The 25,003-nt window shown below is 36.3% G+C and overlaps 1 protein-coding gene and 1 pseudogene across 6 annotated transcripts in view; both read right to left on the reverse strand.

Moving 5' to 3' along the window:
* Ssh2 (slingshot protein phosphatase 2) overlaps positions 1 to 25,003 on the reverse strand; it is a 303,918-nt gene that overhangs the window by 237,563 nt on the left and 41,352 nt on the right. The window lies entirely within an intron of this gene.
* LOC147823840 (rho-related GTP-binding protein RhoQ pseudogene) overlaps positions 1 to 25,003 on the reverse strand; it is a 49,091-nt pseudogene continuing 24,088 nt past the window's right edge. The window contains exon 1 of the transcript XR_015443284.1: positions 1 to 25,003. This exon is cut by the window's right edge and continues 24,088 nt beyond it. The product of XR_015443284.1 is annotated as a rho-related GTP-binding protein RhoQ pseudogene (transcript).

Consider the following 25,003-nt stretch of genomic DNA (forward strand, 5'->3'; position numbering starts at 1 on the left):
TACAAACAAGATCATTTCAGAGATCAAAACAAATGTGCCCATAATTATGAAGGGGAAAGCCAGCCGAAATCACTGAATGAGTGTTAGCTCCTAGGCAAGAAGCAACAATTCTGATTAGTAATGACTATTTTGGAAAGAATACAGCCAACAAAGTGACTAGGTGATTAGAAAGTTGACTAAGGAACATAAGATTAGCTGAAGCGTTTTCTGTAGTTTTCAAGCAATGGGCCATCTTTTTATTTTATTTTTTTTCCTGTATGGATAGTTCTACTAACCCTTCACAATGTGAACTCTTCCTAGACTAGACATAGGCTTATATTCATTTATCCTCCCATCCAAAGATATACAGAGTCTGTTAAAACAAGTATACAAACTTTAGCAGTTTGTCATACTAATAAATGTCTGGAAGCTAATGGCCACCACTTTGAGCACTCTCATATTTGTAGAGGCCAAACTTGTATTAATCTCATGATGTATTTAAATATTTATACAAGTTTTTCTTTTTCTGATGCATTCATATATTTTAGCAGACTCTACATATTTGATGTGATTGGAGATAGACTTTAGAATATAACATAGGGGATTAAATGACTTGACTAATCTCTTTAGAACACTGCTTACGAGTATTTATAAGAACAGCCAAAAGACATGGCCTACCCAAGTTCCCTGCCAGATGCCAGAAAACAATTTAAACCTTTTCTTCCATTCTCAAATCTCTGTTTCAAAATCTGTCTAGAAGATAAGATAAGAAGAATGACACAAAAGAGTGAAACAATTAGCTGGTGACACAAAAGAGTGAAACAATTAGCTGGTAACACAAGAGTGTTTTTTCCTATAACTAACAACCCAAAAAGAGGACAGAAAAAGATACAACCCTAACCCATTAGAGTCCATTCAAATGTTTGCTGTTTGAGGAACATTGCTGGAAACTGAGTTACTCTCAGATGGACCACTAATGTATTTGCATACGTCACCAAAACTTCTTACTACCAGTGGCAGACACTTAGTCATATATACTCTATGGCTACACAAGTTGTTAACTACTTTATTTTTCAAAGCAAGGCTGTGTTTAACCTGCAGAATACTTGAGATGAAGAGTTTTAGAGTGCAAATAAACTTGAATGAAAGAAAGTAAAGCTTACAGTTACTATTTCTTTTAACTTGTTCCTGGTTTGCTTCCTTCTGTCTACTTTGATCCTTTGTCTAGTTTTTATTTTCCTGTCGAGAACCAAGTCTCATTGGCCATTATACTTTTCTCTTCCTCTTTTAGAAAGCAAAGAGAAATATCCAAAATATTTAAAATCATTTTTAACAGCCTGCATATACAAGAGCCTTTATTCCTTACTCGCTTGCATTTGGGAGGGGTAAAAAAATAATAACATTTACTTTCCACTTGGCTTAAAAAAAAATCAGTCTACAAAATACCCAACAACTTCTAGAAGTTACAGTAAGAAAGCTAAAGGTTTAACAAAATATTTGAAGGAATAAGATAAGAGATCAGAATTACTTTCAATTCTCCAAAGCTCTCATACTACAACAGATAACAGATAATATTAAGTATATCAAAAGACCATTTTACTGTATATAAAAACTGAAAAGAGAGAAACATAAAAATCAATCCCAATTACACTAGTTAAGATCTTACAATTTTCCCCCTTATAAGTATTTCTGCATATTTACACAAGTTTGCTCAAAATGATCCTGAAGGAAGAGGCTCTGTAACTATATTTGCATTACTGTTTTAAGACTTTATACTGCATGCTTATTAATTTAAAAAATTCATTTGGATACAAAATAGCCATTTAAGTGTGCTTATAGAATTACAACATAATTGGTTCATGGAACAAGTATTTACTTGCAACCAACATATTTAGTTCTAAATTAAGTTCTAAGAAATCAAAAGGAAGATGAAAGAGATTTCAAGTTCTTTTCCCTACTTTCGGAGGTACCTGATAATTCCAATTCCTAAGTTGTTCCTGGGTTCTGCAGAGTGAAATGTCATGCTCATGATTACATAAAACTTACTATTTTTAAAAAGGTAAGGATAAATGAATATTTAGGAACTCTATTAGTATAATTGTGCATATTAAGTCAAAAGAGAAAACTATAAGATTATTTAAATGGTTGCTGAAAGATATTTGATAAAATAGTTATTTCTGATTTCAGATATTGTTAGTAAGCTAGGAATAAAGGATGCTTCTTTAACTTATTCCCTTGATGGGCTTTTATATATAGTACCTGTCAGGTTGGCAGGGTCTTACTTCTCAATCTGGTCTTGTCTGAAATTTATATTGTAGAAATTCTGCTAATGCTTTTCTAGCATGAGGATGGTTATCTTCCCCACCCTAGAGTGCATATATCAATTCTCTTTTCTTTTTTTCTCTTTTTAATGCCTCCTTGGCTACTTCCCTAATTCCCTTTGGAATTTTAAGGACAAAGTCAAATTCCTATTCTTGCATTGGAAGGGCCAAGCCTAAATCTTAAACTAAATTGATCTCAATCCTGGTTCTGCCACATACTAGCCATGTGATCTTGAGCCTCATGATCTTGAAATTAAATCACTTAATTTCTCTAGCCCAATTTCCTTATCCATAAAAATAGGTATAGCAATAGCTTCTATCTAATAAGACTGTTGGAAAGATTTTACGAGTGATAACATAGGAAAAGCACTTATCATTACTTAGCTACCGATGTTACTACTAATGTTGCTTCTAATAATAATAACAAATATTGCTATAATAATAATAAGCTCCCTCCTACATGCAAAAGGCTTACATATTTGGGTTAAAATTCTAATTTTTAAGAAACTTTTACATTCTAGGGAGATTTTGCTTAAACCAAATTATAAATGTCTCACTTCTCAATACAGAATCATATTTCTGGGCTGGGGATTTAGCTCAGTGGTTTCACTGCCTGCTGTGCAAGTGAAAGGACCTGAGTCCGATCCCCGGTACAAAAAAAAAAAAAAATCATATTTCTTACATGATCTGTAAGTATTGACTTTATAATGAATCATACATTACAATTTATTATACCTTTACTATATTCTCAACACTTTTCTGGGTGCTGAATTAGCTATAGTATAACATCAAACAAAAATGGGAAGATACCTGACCTGAAGAAGTAAAAGCTTTTTTTAAAAATGGAGATATAAAACCCCCAAAGATAAGAATATGTCTCTGTTGAAATATGCTCTTCCCCCCTCAGCCCCCGTTTTGAGATAGAGTCACTTGATGTAGTCCAGACTGGCCTTAAACTTACTGTGTAGCCTAGGCTGGCCTTGAACTCACAGTGATCCTCCTGCCTCAGTTTCCCAAGGGCTGGGATTACAGGTGTTCACCACCATGCCTGGCTGAAATATGTCCCTTTGTCCAAGTATTGTTTGAAGAAAAACTGGGGTTAAGATTTCTGGGAAGAAAAACACACCTATACATAGCAAGAACCATTTCTAAACAACAATTATAGTAATAAAATGTTGTAATCGCCATGGAATGTATGGGTCAAGAACTCATGTACTAAGAGTGCTAAAATCTAACTTGTGTAGTTACCTAACAAACTGCAGGCAGAAATGTTAAGAAATAATTCCATAGTCTCAACTCCTCTTGATATGGTTAAATGCCCTTTATTCTATTTCTGACATAAGTTATATGTTTTTAAGAAACAGAAAACATTTATTGACTTTTGCTACTGTTCTAAGTTCATATATTGCTGATGTACTTAAGGAAACTAGGAATTTTGAAAATATATTATCACTTCCTCCTTGGGAAAATACAAAATGACAGATGATACCAATAGGCTTCCATAGTGGCAGAGGTTTTCAAGCCTCTGTAGGGGCTAGGGCCGAGGCCACAGGGCTTGAGTAGCAAGGGAGAGGACAAGGAGTGGATCTCTGTCACCAAGCTGGACTAGTTGGTCAAGGACATGAAGAAGGAATCCTTGGAGGAGAATTGTCTCTCTCTCTTCCCATCAATGAGTCTGAGATCATTGCTTTTTCCTGGGGGAATCACTCAAAAATGAAGTTTTGAGATTACACTGGTGCAGAAGCAAATTGGCGCAGGTCAACAGACCAGGTCCAAGGCATTGTTGCCTTCAAGGACTAAAATAGTCATGTTGGTCTGGGTGTTAAATGCTCCGAAGAGGTAGTCAGTGCCACCAAGGGGCCATCATCCTGGCCAAACTCTGCACAGTCCTTGTGCAGAGAGGCTACTGGGGGAACAAGATCTGCAAGCCCCACACCTTTGCAAGATGATAGGCTGCAGTGGTCTATCAATCACCCCTGCTCTCATCCCTGCCCTGTCTCCCTCCCTCTCTTTCCCTCCTTCCCTCTCTTTCTCTCTCCCTCCCTCCTTTCCTCTTTCTCCCTCCCTCCCTTTTCATTTTCATTCTTTGCCACCCCCACCCACACTTTGTGGTGTCAGGGATGAAATCCAGAGTCTCATGCATTCTAGTCAAGTAAGTGCTCTACAACTGAGCTACATCCTCAGACCTAAAAAACATTTCAACATGCAACAAAGCACTGGTAAACAAAATTCAGAAGGCATCAAAGATATTTAAGTCCTCCTCCCATTCCTGACCTCCCACCTTCTAGTTCTCCACAACCCTCAGAAGTAATCACCATGCCAGTTTTCTTAACTACCTTCCAAAGATAGTCTATGTATATACAAGAATTATATATGGAGATGTTTTTTTCTCTAAAATATATAAATGAAAGCAACTGTAGCTATTTTTCTCTCCTTGCCTTAACTTATCTTCATTTCACTATTTTTTAAAAAAATTAATTGTAGTAAAATAAAATTTACCAATCATTTTTAAAGTGTATAATTTAGTAGGCTATGTACTACCAGTATTCACAGCTTTTTCATCTCACAAAATTGAAACTGAAACTCTAGGCTCTATAACTTATAACTCATTACTATAAAATCATAAATAACTTATTACTCCCTTAAACCTGGCAACCATCATTCACTTTTTTTGGGGGGGGGTGCAGTACTGGTGATTGAACATGGCCTTTGCACTGAGCTACATCCACAGCTCCCTTTTATTATTTATTTATTTATTTATTTATTTTTGGTACCGGGGATCGAACTCAGTATCTTGTGCTTTCGAGGCAGGCACCAGAACCACTGAGCTAAATCCCTGGCCCTATTTTATTTTATTTTTTATTTTGGTACCAGGGATTGAACTCAGGACCTTTGGCTTGTGAGGCAGCTGGCAGCATCACTGAGCTAAATCCCTGGGCCTTATTTTTTATTTTATTTTGAGAGAAGGTTTTGCTAAATTGTTCCAGCTGGGCTCAAACTTGTGATCCTCTTGCCTCAGTCTCCCACAGTGCTAGGAGAACAGGCATGTGCCACTGAGCCCAACCATTCACTTTTGTGTCTATGAATTTGACTACTCCAGATACCTCAAACAAATGAAATTGTATAGTATTTGTCTTTTTGTGACTGGTGTTTTCATTTAGCATTATATCTTGAAGATTCGTGAATAATGTAGCATGTGTCAGAATTCCCTTTCTTTTTAAGGTTCAATGATATTCCATTGTGTCTATATACTGCATTTTGTTTATCCTCTCCTCCCCTGATTGACATATATTTTACAGTTTTTGATTGCTGCATAATACTTCATTGTATAGCTATTCTACAATTCAGTAAATCAGTCTCTTAATAATAGATTCAGGCTACTTGTAATTATGATAATTATATTTGATTTCTAATTTACTGTGACAAATTATCACAAACTTGATGGCTTAACATAAATTTATTACTTTGTAGTCTGAGGCCAGGTATCCTAAAATCAAAGTGCTGGCAGAACCCAGCCTAGATTCTAGAGAATCTAGGGCAGAGTTATGGGCTAAATAGTGTATCCCAGAATTCATATGCTGAAGTCTCAATCCCCAGCACCTCAAAATATGTCTTTATTTGGAGAAAGACTCCTTAAAGGGGTAATTAAGTTAAAATGAGGTTTAATAACCTAGTGAGTAGGCCCTAATCCAACATAGGTGGGCACTAATCCAATATGATTAATATCTTTATGAGAACAGATTATGACACAGACACACTCAGAGGAAAGACCACAGGAAGACAAAAGAAGACAGCCATCCATAAGTCAAGAGAAGTAGCCTTAGAAGAAATAATGCTGCCAATACCTTGATCACAGCCTTTTCAACTCCAGAACTATAAGAAAATAAATTTCTATTGTTTAAGACACTGGTCTATGTTACTTATGGCAGCCCTCAAACCTAATACAGGGAGAATCTATTTTCTTGATTTTTTTCTAGCATCTGGAAGCTACATACATTCCTTGGCTAATGGCCCCTTTCCCTCATCTTCAATCTCAGTAAAGGTAGGCTGACTTCTCATATCACATCAATCTGACCTCTTCTGTATCCCCCTTCCACTTTCAACAACCTTTATAATTGATTATATTGCCTTCCATCCAAATAATCCACGATAATTTATTTCAAAGCTATCTGATTAGGATCCTTAACTCCAACTGCAACTTTAATTCCTCCTTTACTATATAACATAAAACATTCACAAGTTTACCAGGGATTAGGATTAGATTTTCTTTTGGAGGATGTTTATTCTGACTACCATGGCACTCTTCTCTAAAAGTTTTACTGGTGGGGAAATAATTTTTTTTTAGAACCCACTTTTTATATCAATATGGCGGGAAGCACAAAATTAAGTACAATACAAAGGGAAACAGCTATATATTTTGTACATAAAGGGGATCTTAAAAATTTACTAGTACCAGCAGAATGTCAGAAATTGTTTATTGTGGAGAAACAATGATTTGGATTTGATCCAATCACAGTATTTACACAGACCTCTTTATGATCAATGGTAGAGCTGTAAGATAATTGTCTAGTACTGCATTAAGGATACAACATATTGTTATTAAAGGACAGCAATAATTAGGCTGAGTCAATATGACAGTTTAAATCAGGATTTTACAGGCTCCTTCTTCTAGGCATGTAAAACTCCTTGCACATATATTTTCTATCCCTTATTATTTCTATGTAGATTCTTTCTCCCCTTCTACACTGTGACCTTCTCAACTTGTACTTCTAGGGCCTGGAACATAGTAGACATTCAATGAATAGTGAATAAGTGCCTTAGCATTAGTTGTTGCAATTCTTCCTCTTTGCCAGTAATAACACAAATTGAAGTTGAGTTATAATCTTTGTCTATAGTATGGTTAAGAAATCAACAATCTTCACTCTTCTAAACACATGCTTTTTGTCTTTTAATTAGTTCTAGTAGTAACAGCTCCTACTAGAAGAGCCAGTTTGTTACATGAAACACTGCCTCCCTTGGGCTCCAAGTCAAAATATTGAGGCTTTAACAGCATTTTCATTTCTCAGAGCTACTTAGCAGGGTGGCCTGTTGGTGGTTGAAGCAGTTAAGGTACTCATGCCATAGTGCTCTCTAACTCTGGCTTGCAATTTGTCCACTTCATTTGCAAAGGCACTCTGCTGCTCTTCACTCTGCATGTAACACAGACTGCGTCATGGTAACTTTGCTTGTTACGAACTTTAGCAGGTAGACATCTCTCAATCTAAGTCTTATCCATCCTTCAAAGTACCACTCACATCTCAGAATTTCAGGAAACATCAAACTGGTGACTTCATATTGTATACCTAAAATGTACCAATAAACTTAGTGAAAAAAATTTTTTAATGATGACTTCAATTTCACTGAAGTGCAAAGTCCCCTCTGAAGTTTCGAGTAGGCAAAGGTTGGGAAACTGTAGCCTGTAGGTCAACTTTGGCCCACAACTTCTTTCTTCATATCCAGCAAGCTAAGAATGTTTATCACATTTTTAAAGGGTTTTTAAAAAAAAGTTAAAGAAGAATATGCAACAGAGAGTACATGTGGTGAGCAAAGCCTAAAATATGTACTACCTGGCCCTTAACAGAAAAAGCTTGCTGATCTTGGCCTGGAGCACACAATTCAATCTAATGATAAACTGCCTAGAATTGTAATCTATGTATGGTTTTGTCTCTCTGTGCCAGACCCTCTGTATTATCTACTCAATAGTCACCTCTCACCTATTTCACCTATCAGTCCCACACTCAGGCTGACAATGCCAGATATCTATCTTTTTTGCCACCCTGGAGCCTATCTTAGTCATCAATAAGACCTAAGAGCAAGTCTACTGTGGGCTTGTGGGAAAGGATTTCCACCTTCATAAAGAAGACTTAAGAAATTGACCTTTCTGTATATTTGAGTGCAGTGACCAAAGACAATTATGTCTAGAGCCATGATAGTCACTTCATGACCTTGAAAGGAAAGGCCCAAGGAAAACAGAGCATGCTAAAGATAGTAGACTAGAAAAGATGGGAAGAACTCAGAACCTTGATAATTACACTGAGCCACTATACAAACTCTGTAACTGCTTTACCTTTGGGTTTTTCATATTAAAAATGTCAGTTTATTCCACTTCATAATAGTGAGTATTCTGGTACTTTCAATGGAAAGAATCCTAACTTTGTAAGATTTTATGTACTTAAAGAATAGGGCCCACATTTCCTATGCCTGATAGCATGCACATTGCTGCAACTGTTGGGATCCAATTACTTTGTAATGACTTTGAAAAAATACTAAAATGCTAAAATAGTAAGTTTATAATTAAAAGAAGTATGAAGTAATTCCTACAAATTAAGACTGTTGCAGCACTACAATTAAATCACTGCTGCTATGCTGAGATAACTATATTTATTATTTTAACATCAGAAGTTAAAGAGAAGAAAAAGAATCAGCACTTTAAATTTGTGGGAAAGCTTTACAATCCAGTTTCATAATCCACAATATGAAGTATTGGGGATACAGAACACTTGGGATTCCCCTGGTGGATAATTTATCATGAGTTAAAAGTTAAAATACACTGTATCATCTGTCAGAGCTATAAAGAACTTTTAACCCCAGCTTAAGGAAAAACCATGGATTTCAAGAAGAAATTAGAATTATTCTAAAAAATCATTCCTTGAATGAGAAAGAGACTTTGCTGGAATTCTTACCAGATATATCAATGAACTCATATGGATTTTATTTTTTTTTAAAATAAGAGTGCAAAAGACAAACAGTTGAAGACAAAGAGAATATAGTAAAGAGATCTAGAACAAAGTCAATTTGTGACTAATTAAAAATCAGTGCCTTCAGAGATAAAGAATAACAGGACGAAGGACAATAAATTTTCAAAGAAGAAAATAAGGAAGCAAAGCAGGCAATGTTGAGACCAGTGCAGAGAAATCAACTAATTGGAAATAAGCAGTTTTCAGTTTATACAAAGATTATTTGGAAGTTTATGTGTATTCAGAAATATTCCTAAATGATGCTTACATTTCTAAACTTTCAATTGATAGTAGAAAAGAAGGTGTTATATCTTCAATAAGATACAAAATTAGTCATTTACATGCACAGGTTATTCATAGGAGGTCATTACCTGTATTTTTGTACACTAAGGTACCATGTAACTTGTACACTAAGATACCATGACAGGTTCTGAAAAGTAATCTTCCACAAAAGCAAGAACAAGCAATAAATTCATATGTCAGGGAAAAGCAAAAAAACCAGTAGTAAATGTTCAATCCTTACTAAAAGCCCACAGGAAAAAAAAATGGCAGGAATATCTCAGCCTTAGAATTTTAAGATATGAAAGAGAAAGTTTTGGGTTTTTGTTTTGTTTTTTTTGGGTACCAGGGATCGAACTCGGATCCTTGCACTTGTGCAGCAGGGGGCAAAACCACTGAGCTAAATCCCCGGCCCAGGTTTATGTTTATAATTACTAATTAAGTGGCTCACAAATGAAATATAATCCTTATAGAGGCTGGTTTGTCTCTAATTAGGCAAATCAAATACTCATTCATATTCCATTTTTAATTATGCCTCTACAATTAACAAGTTAGCTGCTTCTTCCCCTCCTGTTCTGTGTAGGAGTTTAAAAAATTCAGTTCTGTCAACTTTATGAGGTGACAGCAGGCTAGCAAAAAAGGAGGCACTACAAGCTAAACTCCATGTGTGCTAAAAGCATATAATTCTTTTGGGCCCCACTTATTTGGTAAAACACCTAATATTATCTTTACTTATGGTCTTTTAAAACCTTAGAATTTTAGTTATTTTCCTTCTTCAGACCAATATATAAAAACTATCTGTCACTTAAATACAACCATCAACTTCCCTGACCGCTGCCACATAAACATCTTTAAAAACTCTGTGTAGTTTGACATGGAACCTGGGCTACTGAAATGTACTGGGTTTTAGAGATGCTAATGTGTACACCATGTAATATGATTACTGTATGCTTCTGTGGAGTGTGCAAAGAGGTGAAGTCTGGTATGTCTTTGGGGAATAGAGGTTTCACAGGAAAGAAAACCCAAGGAACTTCAGAAAGCAAGAGGAGCTTGAAGAAGATACTGAGTAAGAAAGGAGAGAAAAATCTCCCTTGAACATTTGCCTAGGGATGTGTGCCAGGAAAATAAGATAAATGCAGAAAGATCACTGTTACTGAGATAAAATCCTGAGACACTACTAAGTCAGGTTTCAGATGATTGTCAAAAGAATAGTTTTTACTTAACACAAAGGATTAGACCTATTTTTCTGCAAGTAAAGAAGCTTGATTCTTTGTTTAATAAATAATAGAACTGAAAGATTTAGTTCTAGTACTGGAGGAGGAATCTAGGTTAATTATCAAGGAAGGGTAGATATTATTAAAATTAAACTAATAGGCCAAACTGGAAGTAGAATGAATTATTTTGTATTTGTTATTAATTTTCTATATAGCTTTTGTTTTATTTTGTTTTGTTTTTAAAGATAGGGTCTTGCTATGTAGTTCAGGTTAGCTGTGAACTCACTATATGTTCCAGGCTGGCCTCAAACTCATGGCAATCCTCCTGCCTCAGCCTCCCCAGTGCTGGACTTACAAGGATGTACCACCATGTCTGCCTGATATCTTATATAGCTTTCTCACAAGATCTCCTCACATTTTATGTAGCAAGGTCATTTTTCCATTTTAGTTGATTAACCAGACTACAATGAGAGAAGCTGCCTAGAAGATCTGGATAAAAAGTTATAAACCTCAGGTGAACTAGTCTTTGGAAAAATAGCTTTACCAACCATCTAAATCTCCTGAATACCCCTCTTATATTCTCAAGGAAGTCCTCCTTCCCTGATCTTAACCCCTACCATATAAAACTCATATTTAGCTTCAGGTACAGGACAGTGCAGGGCACCCCTCATGATTCTTGAATCCACAAAACTGCTGAAAGATTAAGAGAAACCTAGTTACCAATTTTGCCCTAGTCTGCCATTTCCTCCTCAGTTACCCACATTTCAGGGGCTGGCACGCTAGTAAGACTGTCAAGACTTAGGAAAAATACTCACGCAGATGGGAGACAAGGTGATCAGACAAAACTCATTTATCACAGAGAATACAGAGAAGGGTCTCTATCAAATATTTGTCACAGGCTTGTAGAATCCCACTGCCTTAAAAAGCAGCTTTCTGGTGAATCAGAGCCCAGATTTGGGTAGGACTCCAGGTCTTCTCAGAGGGCTGTGGTCTTGCAGCGCCCCTTTCTTTAGTTAGCTTGGCTTCTAAGGTCTCAGAGTCCCCCCACCTTTAGACTGTTTCCACTTGGGTCAATGCAACTTTCCAGATACTCTTCATCATGTGGAAACACCTTGGGTCTCTAAGCTTTAGGCCAAAGGGAAAAGCCAGGGCAAGAATTTAGCCCCAACTAACAAGTGCAAGGAGGAGATGAAATCCAAAACAGCATCAAGGAAGGGATGAAAGATTAGGGAACTCACAAGTCATACAGAAGACTCATCCCACCCAGGCCAGGGATTAACATAGATCCTTGTGAACAAGATCTCTTGGTTACCATCATAGAAGGACACCCTCCTGAAAAGAAACTTACAGAAAAGGAGTTGCTTTTAACAGTAGTGTGCCCCAGCCCCACCCCCGGCCTCAGAAACAGAACAAAGCACAGGAAGGTCCAAAGTCTGTGTCAACTTCTGCATACACCATAGGCCTGACTGAAACTAAAACCTCACAGGCAGTAAGGATAGATAACAAAAGCACAGGAACTTCCTAACGAAAAATCTAGAGCTTAAGCATGGACTTCTTTCATGAGATATTAGTCACTACAAAGAACTCCAGGCCTAGGCAGATACCCCCCCCCCGCCCCCGCCCAGGCAAAGCAAAGTCACAAGAGGTACACCCTATAGATATCATTCAGGTTCTGAGAGCCAGAAGTTGTCTGAGCTCAGGCAGGATTGTAAGAAATCAGGATATTCAGGCAGAAATTTTTTTTTGGTCTTTTGAGTTAGGGTCTTGCTATGTAGTTCAGGCTGGCTTCAAACTCATTATGTAGCCCCAGGTAGTTCTAGAACTCACAGCAATCCTCCTGCCTCAGCCTTCTGAGTGCTGGGATTACAAGTGTGCGTCACCACGCCTGGCAGAAATTTCCTTTCTTGAAGGATAATTTCTCTGAAAGAAATGTTCATTTTATGTAGAGAAACTCTTAGTTTTCATGTTACCATAACCTTTGAAGAGAATGAACTCTATTTCTCTTAAGTGAGGAAATTCTTTCCAAATATGCCATTTTCATCTGACTGGGGAAAAATAAACAAGGCTTTTTGAGATGCCTTTAGTTTGACAGTTGTCTTAAGATCATTTTATTATTCTCATTTTTTCTCACTGTCTGGATGGAGAACAAATATTAGTATGAGAACAACACTGGTATCCTGGGTTGGTAATTAAGCCACATGTTTCTTAAAAATTATTGTGTAAAATATGATAATTTACTATTATCCCTTTGCCACATGAAATAATTCCATTAGAAAGAGGACCAACTCATCAGAAAACACAGTAGAGCCCTATACTCCGCAGAGACTCTACATCAGGACCATATTTTCTATAAGACCTAAGATCAATGTTAATAGCCCATGTGAATTTATCAAAAGAAAGAGGGTACTTAAATTCAAAATAAAAATTGCTCTACTATTGTAGTTACACTCCTATTGGGAGTGTAAAATCTCTCTCTCTCTTTTTTAGACAGGGTCTCACTACGCAGTTCAAGTGGGCCTTGAACTCACTATGTAGCCCAAGCTGGTCTCAAACTTACAGCAATCCTCCTGCCTCAGCCTACCAAGTGCTGGAATTACAGGTATATGTCCCCATGCCTGGCCTAAAATCTCTACTTTAAAAAATCCAACCTTGGGCTGGAGATTTAGCTCAGTGGTTCCACCACTTGCCTCAAAAGTGCAAGGTCCCAAGTTCCATCCCGGTAGCAAAAAAAAAAAAAAAAAAAAAAAATGTAACCTTTAGGTTCAATTTGAGTAGAAATCAGTTAAACAGTGTCATAGAATAAAACTTCTTCCAATTAAATAGTCTAATTTCAAATTTCTGAAGCAATGTAATTTCTCCTCTAATCCTCAAATAACAACTAAAATAAATCATACTTTTTTTGTCTGTCTCCCCCCCACCCCCAACCCCATACCAGGGAATGATCTCAGGACCAATAGACTTTTCTTGTAATTTTCTTTTCAATTATTTTTATTAGTACTTGTTTACAATAATTAATGATGATATTCCTTGTGGGGAATTGGTACATGTATATAACACATCCTAATTATTTTTTCATCCCCTTCCCCTCTCCTTTCTCCTCCCCATTCCTTTCATCTCTTGGCTCCTTTCCCTTTTGCAAAAGATTTCTATCTCCCTATTTTCTTTTTTGTTTTTCTATTTTGCTCTTTATATTCTGGGCTTCTCAGATAAGAGAAGACGTGCGATATTTAAGTTTGTGTGTCTGATTTATTTCACTTAATGTTATTGTCTCAAGGTGGATCCATTTTCCTACAAATGATTCAAGTTTATCCTCCTTTATGGCAGAGTAATATTTTTTTGTGTATAAATGAGACACTTTCTTTATTCATTCATCTATTGATGCTGCTTCCAAGATTTAGTTACTATGCATTGTGCTGCTATAAACATGGGTATGCATGTATCACTGTAATATGATGTCTTTAACTCTTTCAGGAAGATACCTAGAAAGACAATAGCTGGGTTGAATGGAATTTCTATTTTTAGCTTTTTTTTGGTACCAGGGATTGAACTCCGGACCTTTCGCTTGAGAGGCAGGCAGCAGAACCACTGAGCTAAATCCCCGGCCCACTATTTTTAGATTTTTGAGGAATCTCCATATTGATTTCTTTTTTTTGGGGGGGGGGTGATGCTTGTATTTTAAAAAATCTCTACAAAGCTCAAATACAAAGACAGTACATCCTAGATTTGTGACTGATATAAGCATTTAAGGCTGTCATTTTCAAGTATAAATGTTTAAGTGTTCCATTATGCAATCTGTGCAATACACATAGCTGTAAGTACAAATCATAAAAATTAACAGAAGCCTACCAAAACCAAATCATAATTTAGGCAACAGCAAGTTAAATGTAAGGAAGGTTAGGGGAAATTGTGGTTTAGATTATGCATCTCTAAACTGCATTAGGTGGTTCACACTTTGTCTAGCACTACTATCTGTTGTGTGGCATCTGGAACATAGCAGATCCACAGCAGACCAAAGAAGGTAGATTAGGTAACAGGACCAGTCATTAAGAACGTTCACCTCTAACACAGTACTAAGGCCTGTTCCCTCAGATGATGATGAGAAATGGCTCCAGTACCACATAAGCTTTACAGATGAACATGAAAAATTTGTTTCCAATTTTTTTTTTTAAGCAGAGCTTTTCACCTTGGGACAAATATGTACCGCCCTGGGATTAATTAAATCAACATTATCTACTTCTGGCTTAATGGAATATTGTGAAATGTAATACAACTGGAGAGAACAGGTATTTGGAAGCCAGTAGTATTCTGTTTAACTTACATTCTGAGTGTGTACATAAATTGTGGTTCTATAACTTCTGCTATAGTTGCAATATCTGTATCTGAAAGGTGACAACAGTTTTATTACAGAAGCAGCTGCTCTGTTTTAAATTCCATGTAACATGCTTAGATTCTAGGTCTTGCCTCTTTAACATAAATCAACGTTCTCTTTTGGTCAGCATACACAGTTCTCATCATTTGATGTGCACAGCCAATGTGGGAATTTTTAAAAAATTACCAGCTAATTCAGAAAGCTAAATTGAGTCCATGATTACGGCAAAGTCTGACCCAAAATTTTAATTTGTAATTTAGCATGCATCTCATGCAATTTGGGAAACATCAAACTAAATCTACAATTGTCAGAAGCCCTGGTACAGTTTAATCCACATTAACTAAAATGTGTACATTTTTAGTGTTGATGATAAATGCAGTTATGACTTTATTACACTTTTGGCATTAAGAAAGCATATTAAGCTTTAATATAGAAATATTTAGTTTACATTTAACTTGTGCTCAGGTAATAATAAACGTTTGTTCACTTTTGATCTCATACATTCTCTCTTCAGTTATGGCCCATTTCCTGTATACTTGGAGCAACCTTTGGCTACGTGGCTGGCCTTGTTATTTCACCACTCTGGATATACTGGAATAGAAAGCAACTTACATACAAGAATAATTAACTGGAGCAAAGGGAGAAGATATTTCTTTTGCAGATTCCGTAAGGGATGTACAGAAATGTATATGGTCAAAGCCAAGAAGTTCCATTTACAGCACTGTTGTTGTTTTTTTAAAAAAAATGTAGTTTCAACATGATGTGATTGTAGCTTTTTAAACTATGAAAACCCTGAGAGACTGTACCCTCTAGTTGAAATAAAGTATTTATAATACACTGTGGCTTTAGATTCTGTTTGTTGCTTCTTAGACCTTTAAGGAACATTCTTAATTCTTTATAGAATTCTGAGGACAGGTTTTTGTTTTCTTTCAAGTTTGAAATGGCTTCATTACAAGAGGTCTGGGTATCGCTGTAACATTTCATATGCTTTCTGAGAGAAACTGACAGTTTTCTTGGCCACTGAAGTTGTTTTTCACGTAATCAAACAATAGTTTATACATCTTGATCCTATTCTTTTTTTTAACTGTATGTTTCTTTGGAGTTAAAATGGCTATGATAGCCTCATCAAAAACAGTCTTCAATCCCTTCTAGGTTAAAGCTGAACATTCCACATAGCAGTATGCTCCTATCTCTTTTTGCTAGTTTGTCCTTGTTCCACACATACAGGCTTTTCTTTCAAATCATTCAGTCTTGCTAAAGTTTTGGGGTCATCTCGGAGATCAATGTGAGTTCCTATTAATAAAATGGGTACATTTAGTGCATGTTCCTTAAGTTCCGGTACCCACTCTTCTTTCGCATTTTGAAACGAGGCTGAATTGACCACGGAGAAGCATATGAGGAAGACATCAGTCATTAGATAGGATAAAGGCCTCAGATGATCATAGTCTGTCCCTCCGTGTCACAGAGTCCCACGAGGTACTGCTTGACCCCACAGTGACGCTGACCACGTAGTGGTGGAAGATGGTGGGCACGTACTCCTTGGGGAAGGCGTCGTTGGCGTAGCTCATGAGCAGGCACCTCTTGCCCACAGCCCCGTCGCCCATCACCACGCGCTTGAGCATTAGCACGCCGGCTGGCCGCCGCAGGGCATGGTCCCCGCGCGCGCTCAGCCCCACCCAGCCGGAGGGGTGGGCAGGGGGCGACGGCCCGGGCGCAGCCGCCGCCTCCACCTCCTGGGTCCCCGCACCCAGGCACCCGCTGTCCGCAATGCCCGGCGCCCGCACCCTCTCCACAGCTGGGCCCGCTGGCCCCGGGGGAGGCAGCAACTTCGTGGAGGGTGGCCGGGGGGAGGGGCCGGCCTCCATATTGATTTCTATAGTGGTTGTACTAGTTTACATTTCAACCAACAATGTAGAAGGGTTCCTTTTTCCCCACAGCCTCCCAACAGTTGTTATTATTTGATTTCTTGGTGATAGCCACTCTTTCTGGAGTAAGATGGAATCTCAGTTGTTTTTTTTAAATTTGCATTTCTCTAATGGCCAGTGATGTTGAAGTTTTTTTTCATCTATTTATTAGTCATCTGTACTTCTTCAGAGAAATGTCTATTCATTTCAGTTGCCCATTTTTTGAGTGGGTCTTTTGCTTTGGGGGGTATAATTTTTTTTAGCTCTACATATTCTAGATATTAGTCTTCTGTCCAAAGAATAGCTGCCAACATTTTTTTTCCATTCTGTAGATTGTCTCTTCACTCTAATGGCTGTTTCCTTTGCTGTGCAGAAGCTTTTAAATTTTATATAATCCCATTTGTTGATTCTTGATGTTATTACTTGTGCAATTTGGGTTTTGTTCAGAAAGTCCTTGCCTATGCTTACATCTTCAAGAGTTTTACCTATTTTATCTTCCAGTAGATTAAGTGTTTCTGTTTAATATTTAGGTCTTTGATTCATTTTGATCTTAGTTTAGTACACGGTGAGAGATATGGATCTAGAGTCAATCTTGCGCATGTGAATATCCAGTTTTCCAAGCAGCATTTGTTAGAGGATATCTGTTCTCCACTGTTTGTTTTTAGCACTTTGGTCAAAGATCAGATAGCTGAATGTGCCTGGGCTTGTTTCTGCATCATCTTCTTGTTTTGGAGACTATGTAGTCCAAGTTCAAGGTTGGCTTTGAATACACAGTGATCCTCCTGCCTCAGCTTCTGGAGTGCTGGGATTATAGGGATGTGCCACCATGCCTGGCTGAAGTCTGGGTTTGTGATGCATCCTGCTTTGCTCTTGTCCATGATTGCTTTTGCTATTCTGGGTCTCTTCTAATTACACATGAATTTTAGTATTGTTTTCTCTAGTTCTGTGAGGAATACTATTGTATATTGATTGAGATTGCATTAAATCGTATATCTGTTTTGAAATTGTAGCCAATTGACAATATTGGTTCTGCCTATCCAGGAACAGGGAATGTCATCCCATTTCTTGATGCTCTCTTTAGCCAAGTCTCCTGTTTCAGAGTACTGTAGCTCTTGTTGTAGAGGTCTTTCACTTCTTTAGGTTAATTCCTACATATTTAATTTTTCTTGGCGCTATTGTGAATTTTTTCTTCATTTCTTTCTTGATGAGTCCATTATTGGTGTACAGGAATACTATTGATTTTTGTGTGTTGATTTTGTATCCTGCATTTGGTTATTAATTGTAGGAGTCTTTTGGTGGAATTTTTTTTGTCTTCTATGTAGAGGATCATGTCATCTGCAAATAATGATAATTTGACTTCTTCCTTTCTTATTTATGTATCTCTTATTATTTTTTCTCTTGCTAGATTGCTCTGGTTAATATTTCAAGTACTATATTAAAAAGGGAGTAGTGATAGTGGACATCCTTGACTTTCTAATTTTAGGGAGAAAGCTTTCAGCTTTTCCTCATTTAATATGATGTTGGCAGTAGATTTGTCACAAATGGCTTTTATTAGATTGAGATAAGGTTCTTGTACACCTATTTTCTTCAGGATTTTTATCATGAATGATGTTGGATTTCTCTTGTGTTTTGAAGCTGTATGAAACAATTTTATATTCTAATAAAATATCACTTGTGGTTAGGACTTATAAAAGTCCCTTCTCAAGACTGTTCATACTTTATATCTAAACAAGTAGTACCACTCAGTACACCTGGTTTCCTTAAGACCAACCAAGCAAATGAAGAAAACTACTTATAAATCTCATTACTGAAAGAGTTTTTCAGATTTTCTGTGCATGTGAGTGTATTTTAGCATGAGAGAAAATGAATGATGAATTTCCTTAGTTACTTTCCACTTACACCTAAATCTCTAATGAGCCAGGTAATTTTGAGAAGAACCAAAGAAGTAATACAATTTCCAGAGCTACAAAATCTTAAGAAGTTAGCACCTCCTTTGAGACTTTGAACATTTGTTGTGTTAGGGGAGAACACTGTAGCTATATTCTCTGTCCCTCTTGACAAGTAGGCAGCTAGAATCTAAAGAGGCAAATGTCATATTCAAGTTCTCCCAGTACGAAAGTTCCCTCAAAATGTAGTAGGTAATGAAAATCTACTCAAATAAGTATTTTTTCCAAAATTTAGGCTATAATCCATTAACAGCTTATAGAAGTAATTTGGTGATTTAGAGAAACATCCTTTTTTTTTTTTTACTATTATTGTTTTGTGTCATTTTGGGCCTGCAGATGAACCCCTGGCACCATATACGCTAAACATGTACTCACCACTGAGGTACACCTCCAGGACTCCCATCCCTTTTGAATGAATAGAATAAAAAATATCACAGTAAGAGCATGTTGGAAGAACTGTTTCATAAAAGTTCTCCTGTGTGTGTACCCATGCATGAGCCCCTATATAAGCATATTGGGTCATAATGTAAAATACATTTTTATGTTAATCTCAGTCACAAGAATTTGAAAGCTGTTCCTTTATAGTACAAGTCTCTTGAAGAAAAATATCAAGCCTATCTAATCCCCTTATTACTGTTTACCTATCAACTATGTACAGTTCCTAGCATTTATAATAGGTATTCAACAAATATCTGCTGGCTGACTCTTCAATATGCATTCTTATATTTATAGTTTATAAATCATATTTTTATTGAATCCAAGTAATTAGGCAGTAATTTCTATGAGGGAACTGAAAATATATTTAATTATTAAGTTTAACAGTTTCTCCTTTAGTAGTCATTTGATTGATGTGCTAAACAAATAATAAATCCAAGCAGAAAATAAAAGAAGTAAAGGCTTTGAGAACTGATAAACTAAATGATGACTCTCAGAATATATTAAACCTACATGGGCTTTACTACTATAACAATCTTACGGTTTTACTTAGTGTGACAGACTTGTGCAATGGAAAAAGCACAGAATTTAGAACCAGAAGACATGGTGACAAATTACATCTAAATGAACTTCAACAAACTGTTTTAACCTCTCTGGGCCTAGTCTTCACAACTGTGAGACAGCATAAAGCTAAGATGGGACCCAATGGTTAAATCTAAACTTGAAAAGAGATAAAGGTCATAGTTATTAGGCCAGAGATTCTGATCTGGGTCATTAGATTAGATAATTTTAAAATATTTTTCTTCAAATACATAAAAATGGCAACAAAAGTGCTAAATGATTACTTTCAGTTTGATGACCAACCAATAAACTACTTTAGCACTTAGATGATTTTCTTATTGCCATGGATAGTTCAAGGATATTATATAATTCTAAGGAAGTTCAGCTGTGACAACTATAAAGGGTTAAAAAAATACGTACAACTTCTAGAAGAAAATACATGAGAAAATTTTTGTGACACTGGATTATGCAAAGATTTCTTATCCACTATACAAAAAGCACAAATTGTAAAAGAAAATAATTATAAATGGATTTTTAAAATATAGAAAGCACAGATCATGATATAACATTAAAGGGTGAAAAGAATCTTTTCTAAATTTTTGCCTAGATTGTAAACTTTAAATTTGCTCCTTGAGGGCAAGAATAATGTCTTCATGCAAGGCAACTCAATAACTGTTTATACCCAGTGCACTGTAAATAAGTTTAAAATCACATGTTAGATGGGTCCTGTGGTATATGTCTGCAGTCCCAGCTACTCAGGAGACTGAGGTAGGATTGCTTAAGCCCAGGGGTTACATACCAGCCTGGGCAACACAGTATCATCTCAAAAAAAAAAAAAAAGAAAAGTTAAGAAAAAATGTTGTTTAAGATGTCAGTCATTAATTTGTTTGTTTTTTGGGGGGATGGTTATCAGGGATTGACTCAGGACCTTGCGATTTCGAGGCAGGCTGTGGAACCACTGAGCTAAATCCCTAGCCCCAGTCACTAATTTTTTTTGTTTTGGTACCGGGGATCAAACTCTGGTCCTTGTGCTTGCAAGGCAGGAAGCAGAACCACTGAGCTAAATCCCTGGCCCTACTAATTTTTAAAAAACTGCACAGCAATATTTAAGTTGGTAACAAGTTGAACAAATAAACTTTCTTAGTATTATGTAATATCTTTGAACTATCCATGGCAATAAGAAAATCATTTAGGTGCTAAAATATATAATTCATTGGTCATCAAACTAAAAGCAACCAGTTAGCACTTTTGTTGCCATTTTTACTTACTTGAAGACAAAGATTTTACACTTATCAAATCTAATGACCCAGATCAGAATCTCTGGCCAGATAACTATGACCTTTATCTCTTTTCAAGTTTAGATTAAACCTTTGGGTCCCATCCTAGCTTTATGTCTATTAAAAATAAAACACTTTCTAGCCCAGTAATTTGCTTTCTAGGAATTTATCATAATTATTTAAAATGACATTTTCCCAATGTTATTCATTGTAGCATTTATTATAATAACAAAAGCCCAAAGAGTAGTTGAGTACATTATGGCACATCTATACAATGGAATCCTATCTAGGAATAAGTAAAAACAAGGACAATTTTATGTACTAATATGAAAGTATTTCTAAGTCAGACTAAGTGAAAAAAACCAAAGTAAAGAATATTGTCTGTGGCATGCTATCATTAGTACTAGTATAAAAGAAAAAAAGCATGACAATATGTATGTGCACACGCACACATTTACATGTCTATGCATAAAGTAATTCTAGAAAATGACAATGAAAACTACCATTCATTGTGAAGAAATCTAGATGACCAGGGCACAGAGGTAGGAGGCACAGAAGTAAGATAATTTATTTGGCCTTTGTCAGTAAGCTAGTTCCACAAAGAACTAGATTTGACTAAGTTCTGACACCTGAGCAAAGATCCTGCCTGGTGTCTCAGGCATCTATACTTGTGTAAGCACCTTTGGACACCTGGAATATAGCTGTAATGACCCAAAATCTGTAAGTGCATCATTGAGACATTGATTCAGCAATTTCTTCCTGGAATTACTATGTTTTCACTGTCCAACTGGTAAGCAAAAATAATAGTTTTCTCTTAAAATTTCTCTTTATTACCTCTAGTTTATACAATACGTGAATATAAAATGAAAAAGATAAGCTTTATTTTAGATGTATATAAAACATCTGAGTACCTCGAAGATCAAAGTGGAATCTTTCATGAGTGAGCTCTAATTGTAGACAAAGAATCTTCTATTCATGATAACATCACATGGGGCCAACTGAAGTAGTACTAAGACTTTAGAAGTTAGATTTCCCTAAGCATTTCTAAAACTAACATGAGAAGCAAAAGAGGCAAAATATGGTATTTTAGGAATGAAACTCTGGCTGACAGGGTTATGGAGCATCTGAGAAGTCACGGGACATGTTTGACTTTCTCTGAGGGGAGTTTGCAGGGTTTTTTGTTTTTTTTAATATTTTCAACATCTGCTATTAAAATTAGTTCTGCACAAATGTTTGCAGATGCAGAGCAGCTGGCAGTCCTGCCTGCATTTTTGCCCACTGGTGGATTATAAGCAAATCACTGAAGTAGTGCTGTTGAATTTTCCATTTGTGTTCAAGTGTTTTCAAAGAACGGGCAAATTTATGTTCTACATTGGACTCAGAATGTTAATGTCCTACTGAACACTGGTTAGAGCTTGAGAAGTTCATAGCAGAATTGAAATTTGTATCTAGTTTTTCAGGATAGCAAATTTTGAAAAAATACTCTCTTGCAGCCATTTGTACGGAACTCCTTTCCATGCCAGTGTAGAATAAAGGTTATATAATAAAGCACTATGTTAGTGCTTCCTAATACATTTGAGTTTTTAAAAATCAGAAAACATATCCTACTTAATAAAAATAAAATAAATTTTCACCTTTCAGACTAACAAAGATAAGAGACTACAAATGTTTCCAAAGCTAGAAAAAGAGGAATTTTCATACATTAACTGCTGAGAATGTAAAAATGGTAGAATTTTTCTGAAAAGTAGTATGACACTGTATCATTTTTTTCCTTTTTTAATTTTTAAAACTTTTTATCAGTATATGTTTGCAGTACATAATGATCACACTCATCGTGGGTGGCTGTACATGTACATACCACATATTCTTTTTACTTCCCCTTCTCTCCTCCCCTCCCTCTGCCCTCATTCCTGTATCAAGTTTTAAACATGCTCATTATCTTGGGTTCAGATTCCAGAATTTTAAGAAATAATCAGAGACACACAGAGAGAGAAGAGGGAGAGGGAGAAGAAGAGGGAGAGGGAAAAGGAGAGGCCAAACGTCCATCAATGGGTGAATATTTAATAGCATACTGAAATGAAATGCTTAGTAAAACACAAGGAAAACTCTTATGTCAGACAGATACTTTAATAATACTGCCTGATTTTCTAAAAACAGAAAAATACTGACTTGAAACCCAAGAGAAATGGGATTGTGTAGGAAGGCTTTTTATTGGGGAAGGGGTCACAGTACTGGGGATTGAACCCAGAGCCTTTATACTGAGCTACATTCCCAGCTCTTATATTTCTTTTATTTTGAGATAGGGTCTCCCCAAGTTGCTAAATTACCCAGGCTGGGCTCCAACTTGAGATCCTCCTGCTTCAGTCTCCTACAGTGCTGGGATTATAGATATGTGCCACCTAGAATGGCTTTTAACTTTTTAAATAAAAAATTTTACAACGTGCAACTAGCACAAAAACCTGCAAAGAAACACACAGAAGAAACATAGAAACAAGGAAAAAAATAACCACAGTGGACAATCAAGTTAAACCGGCCTGACATACGAACAACTTGGGTTAATTAAGTTAATGGAAGATTAATCTGCCTCTCGTTATCTATAGTGTGTACCCAGGTAAACATCCAGATCTCATCTGTATTGACTTACAACCAACTTGAGTTACAACCAGCCCTTGGGAACTGATCAAGTTTGTAAGTCAAGGGTCCACTAAACGCCACATGTCCAGAAGAAAAGCTGATCTTTACCTACTTAAACAAACATCAGTTGGCTTCTACTATTGGTAAAGGATATGTGACCTAAATAAAGCAAATTTAAATTAATTGGAAGTCCCAATCAAAAGGAAAAGTCCCTTCTTCCCCTTTCCATTCTGTTTTTTAGAAGAGGTTATGAGCAAGAACAGAAGTTGTGACAGGCTGTCATGGTAAACAAACTTCTGTGAAAGTTTGTGGGAAATTTGATATTTGGTCCAGTTTTTCCACTTTCTACATTTGTATTCCCTTAAAAAAGAAGTTTTCAAAATAATGCCTGGTTTCCAGAAAAGATTATGAATATACTAAAGAAAGATATTTTATTAAAGGAGTTTTCAAATTAACATATTAACTAAAAAGTTTATAATTGGGCTTAGTTTATTCGCTGTCTTCATGAGCTGTGAAAAGAGAATACAAAAATGTGGAAGTTTCTGTGATTGTCAGATAACATCCAACTAGCTAGAAAATTAAATTAATTATAATAATGTAGATGCTCAAAAGATTAAGGAATTAGTCTTTGTCTCACTTGAACTTGTTCATTCTCCCTTGCTCTCATGTGCGAGCTCTCTCTCTAATCTTATTTGCCTGAGGATTTTAAATATCAACTATTATACGATGACTCCCAAATATTTATGTCTACCTCAAACTTATCATCTAAGCTCCAAACTCAAATATGCAATTGTCTATTTGTTATCTTCAGTGGGAATCTCACAGTCATCTGAAACTTACACTAGAACTATACTCCCCATTCTAACTTCCCCCACACTCCCTGACCTGCCCTGACCTACTCTTTATGTCAAAAAACAATGCAAATGCATACATCAGTTGCCGTAATTAAAAATCTGGAGTCTTCCTTAACATATGTTCTTTTGCCTCAATCCTCCTATTCAACTTATCAGTAAGCCTTGCAAGTTCTGTCTCCAAGTTATGTCATACATCTAATTCTTACCTTCATGTATCATCTCTCATCAGCAGTAGTGTCCACATAGACCTCCTTGCCTCTACTCATCTTTAACAATCTGTTCTCAACATAGCAGTTAAAACCATCTTTTGAAAGCAGAAATATGGTCACTCACATGTAGAAAGTCTTTCAATGGTTTTCTCATAGCTTTTGAGGAAAAATAATTCCAAGCTTTTTATATGATCTGTGTTACATGATCTGACTCTTTGCCTACTTCTCTAGTTTCCTTAGCCACA

Source organism: Heterocephalus glaber, unplaced genomic scaffold, assembly GCF_053883595.1.
Source record: "Heterocephalus glaber isolate CG9 unplaced genomic scaffold, H.glaber_assembly_v1.0 deba00001564, whole genome shotgun sequence".
Taxonomy (NCBI): Eukaryota; Metazoa; Chordata; class Mammalia; order Rodentia; family Bathyergidae; genus Heterocephalus; species Heterocephalus glaber.